The following is a 4,907-nucleotide window of genomic DNA, read 5'->3' as shown; positions in this document are numbered from 1 at the left end:
GTGGGATTTTTACCTTTTTTCACAATCTCTTCAGGGTATAAACCCAGTGGTGGTATTGCTGGATCAAAGGGTTTGCACATTTCTCTTGCCCTTTGGGCCTAATTCCAAATTGCTCTCCATAAAGATTGGATCAATCCCCAACTCCATCAAATATGCATTAGCGCCCCAGTTTTCCCATATTCCCTCCAACACTGATCATTGTCCTTTCTGGTCATATTGGCCAATCTAAGAGGTATGAAGTGGTACCCCAGAGATGCTTTAATTTGTATTTCTCTAATCAATAATGATTTAAAGTAATTTTTCATTTGACTATAGATAACTTTGCTTTCTTTGAGAATTGCCTTTCCATATTCTTTGTAGGTCTTTATGTTTTGAAAGCGTTCATTCTGTGGAGTTGGGATATTATGTATATTCAATGTACCAACATTAAAAAATGTTACATATATGTTTTAAAATATTTAAAAATATTGTTCTTAATCAGTTACCATTGCTATTGAATCACAGGTCAGTGTTAGAAAAGACATTAGTAAGATTAGACCTATTCAAACTGGTATTGAATATCCATGGGATAAAACTAGGAACAATGGAGTAGGTATTACAAAGAGGGGAAATTTAAGCTTGATGCCAGGGAAAATATCCTAACAGTTAAAGCTGTCCAAAAGAGAAATGAACTACCTCCAGATCTGGTGGTTTCAGCATTGCAAAAGATTGTTAAACAAAAGCACGTTGGGTACACTGTAGTAGGGATGGTTTTATATGCATATGTTTCCTTGGATGGTCTCTGAGAGTCCTCAATATAACATTGTGTAATTCTGTGATGTAGTACAATTGCTACTTAAAAAATAAATCTAACTATATTATACCTGAAAAGCAACCATCCAGTCTCTGCTAGGAGCCTTCAAGTAATTCTAATGAGATGGAAGCTTTTCTTGATATCAGACCTAAATATAATTCTAAACAATGTCCACTATGGATCCCAGCTCTTGAAGGAATGTAATTCCTCTTAAACATGGCATACCTTCAAATAGTTTGAACACTACTATCATGTATTGCTGAGTCCGGATCTAGTACTTCACCCATTGCACCATCTAGTGGACCCCATATGCAAAGACAACTAAGAATCAGGCTGCCCCAAAAGGACCTAAGGGGAATCAAAACTGTGAATTTCACAATGCAGAAAATAATACTGCTTAAAATTTTTCAATAGAGACAAAAAAGCAATAGGATCCCTGAATCACTTAATGAAAGGGGAAAATGTGCTTTAAAGTCTCAAGCACATAATGATCAAATTGCCCCTTAATTTTTTAATTGTTATCTTTTGATTTTACATCATCTCAATTTCTTGTTTCATCTATTTCTCCTGTCTAGAAAGAAATCCTTGGCAACAAATAATAATAAGAAAAAAAGAAAAAACCAGCTCTGTGGAATTAAACATCAAAATGACCAAGTCTTACAGTAGGTACGCTGAGAGTTTGCAATTAAGAGGAAAAAAAATAATTGTCATATCTCTGCTTTTAGACCAATTTTCATCAATAAAATTACACATAGTTCAATCTTTATCTGCTGTTTATTTGTTATTTCAATTTATACTACTGTGGGCATTGTATGTATTGTTTACTTGGTTCTCCTTAATTCACTTCGCACTAATCTATATGATTTTTCATGCTTTTCTGTAGTTTCCTCCCACTGAATGCTTATATAAATATCTTGGTGTTATTATGTACTTTCCATATTATGTGTCTTTGCCTAGCTTGTGTTATTTGCCTATCAGTGGAATCTCTAGATTAAGGCTATAGATATTTTAGTAATTATCTAAGCATGATTCCAAAATGTTCTCATTTTTTTTTTTCAGATTTGTCAGCAGTGCCTCATCTACCTTTCCACAGCTATTGGAAAACTGATTATTCCTAACTTTGGTCACCTATGCCAATTCACTGAAGAAAATTTGATTTGGTATAAATTTTACATGATATTAAGTAATTTTCCATTCCTTTGTTCTTATCCCTGTCCACTTATTCATTAGGGAATTTCTCTTAAACTCATATATTTCTGAGATATATATCTCTATATATCTCCATATATATGATATTATATACTTAAAAAAGAAATACATGATATAAATTTTTGCCAATTAGCCACTTTGTAATCCTAGTGTTTTTCATTTTATTCACACAAAATATTTTCAATTTCATGTAATAGAAGAGATTATCTTTCTTGGTAATCCGCATTTCTCTCTCTGTCTGTCTCTCTCCTAAAACTGTGAAAAATACTTGATTCCTATTTTTATTGACATGATTTTTAATATCTATTTAATATCATATATCTATTTCAAGCTTATTAGCCTATATTATGTAATTAGGCTATGTAAATTTTTCTCCAAATTGTTTTTTTTTTTTTTAGGTTTTTGCAAGGCAAATGGGGTTAAGTGGCTTGCCCAAGGCCACACAGCTAGGTAACTATTAAGCGTCTGAGGCCGGATCTGAACCCAGGTACTCCTGACTCCAGGTTTGGTGCTCTTATCCACTGTGTCACCTAGCTGCCCCTCCAAATTGTTTTTGTATACATGGGCTTTTCCAACTTGTGGATAGTAAATGCTACTTCAATTATTTAGATCTTATTTCATTTGTATAAAAAAGTGTTTTATTTTTATGTGTATATAGTTCCTGAGTCTGATATGGTATGTGTTTGCTCAGGTATTTTATAGTGTCTAGTTATTTTAAGTGGTTTAAGACAATATTGAATAATATGACTGACATTGATTATTTTTTTCTTTTCAAAAAAATCTCTTTTAGCTTTAATTTTGACTGAGGTCATGATTACTATCTCTGCTTTTTTTTACATAATAAAGTCTACTCCTGACATTTTTTGTTTATGTTTACTGCTCATTTTTATTACATTTCCTTAAAACAGCATATTCAGGGGTGGTTAGATGGTGCAGTGGATAGAGCACCAAACCTGGAGTCAGGAGTACCTGGGTTCAGATCCGGCCTCAGACGCTTAATAGTTACCTAGTTGTGTGGCCTTGGGCAAGCCACTTAACCCCATTGCCTTGCAAAAACCTTAAAAACCCCCGACAAAACAGCATATTCTAATTCATCCTATCTACTTTCTAGATTATAATTCTTGTTATTTATTTTCCTCCTTCCTATTTTTCCTCATTGTCCTCATCCTATTCCTATCTCTCCTCTGTTTTACTTCTATCTGCTACCTTGCCTTCCAATTACTTTATATACCCATCCCTCCAAGAATCCTCTCCCCCCACCCTATATCCATATCTTCTTGTTTCTGAATTTAGAAGACCTTTACAACATACATATATATGTGTATGTTTATACAGATATGTATATACACACCTGTATATGTATTTGTTCCTTCTTTAACCCATTCCTAGGTTTCAGCATTACTTGTCCTCTACCCTACTAGTTTCTTCTGCATCTTTTTCTTTGCCTCATTTGTAAACAATAATTTCTCCTTTTTAATCTCTCCTTACACTATTTTTTTAGACACAGCCCATCATACTTTGCTTAGTCTGAGACTTTCTTTTAGTCTACCCAAATAAAAATGAGTCGTAAAAGAATTAATATTCTCATATATAAAAATAAACATTTTGACTATATTGTTCCCCTTATAATTGGTCCTTAATGTTTACTTTATATTTCTTCTGAATGCTATATATCAAAATTTCTCCAAGGCAATGGGGTTAAGTGGCTTGCCCAAGGCCACACAGCTAGGTAATTATTAAGTGTCTGTGACTGGATTTGAACTCAGGCCCTCCTGACTCCAGGGCTGGTGCTCTATCCACTGTGCCACCTAGCTGCCCCAAGAACTAGATTCTGTTGGGTAAATTACCTTTGGTCATAACCCCAGTTCTTTTGCTCTATAAAATATAATATTCTAAGATCTATGGTCTTTTAATGTAGTATTTATTAGGTCTTGTGCAATCTTTATTGTAGCTCAACAATATTTAAATTATTTTTTTCCTGTCGCTTCCAATATTTTCTCCTTAATTTGGGAACTTTGAAACTTGGCTATGATATTCCTGTATGTTTTCCTACTGGGATCTCTTTTAGGTGTTGATGGGTGGGTCTTTTTTTTCTATTTCTGTTTTGCTTTCTTGTTCTAGAACTTCAGGGAAATTTTCCCTTATCAAGATTTTTTTTTCTTCTCATAATTTTCAGACAATCCAACTATTCTTATTTTACTTCTCCTTGATCTGTTCCAGAGCATTTGTTTTACTGATGTTTTGTATTCTCTTCTGTTTCTCATTCTTTTGATTTTTAAAAATTTCTTGATGCCTTAGAATATCATTAACTTCCCTTTACCCAATTCTAGTTTTCAAAAAATTGTTTTTCTTAATAAGTTTTATATATATTTATTTCTAATTAATTTTTTCCTTAAGTTTTTGATTCTCTATTTCAAGTTGGTTGACTTTCTTTTTATAATTTTTTTGATTTTCTTGGATTACTCTTATTGTTTTTTCCTCATTCTCTCTTCTTTGATATTTAATGTTTTAAAAAATTCTTCCAGAATTCATCCCATTCATATTTAGTTATAATACTGTGTATTTTCCTCCATCCTATTTTCTTCTGTTTATCTTTCTCTCTCTTTTTACTTTGTCCTTTCTCAAAAGTCCATTTTGCTTCTGACCATGTCCTTCCTTAATCTATACTCTCTTTATCTTATGTCCTTCCCCACTTACTTCCCTCTTTGGAAAGAAAGGTGTTTATACAAACATAAGTGGGATAAATATTCCTTTCTCTTTGAACCAATTTAAATTAAAGTGAAATTCACTCCTTTTCATTTCCCCTTCCACTGTAAAAACTCTTCTTGCATTCCACTTTTATGTGAGATAATTTTCCCCATTCTTCCTCTCCCTTTCTTCTTCTCCTAATGCATCTCTTTTTCAC

Source organism: Macrotis lagotis, chromosome X (genome assembly GCF_037893015.1).
Source record: "Macrotis lagotis isolate mMagLag1 chromosome X, bilby.v1.9.chrom.fasta, whole genome shotgun sequence".
Lineage (NCBI taxonomy): Eukaryota > Metazoa > Chordata > Mammalia > Peramelemorphia > Peramelidae > Macrotis > Macrotis lagotis.
Note: the sequence above shows the minus strand (reverse complement) of the source record.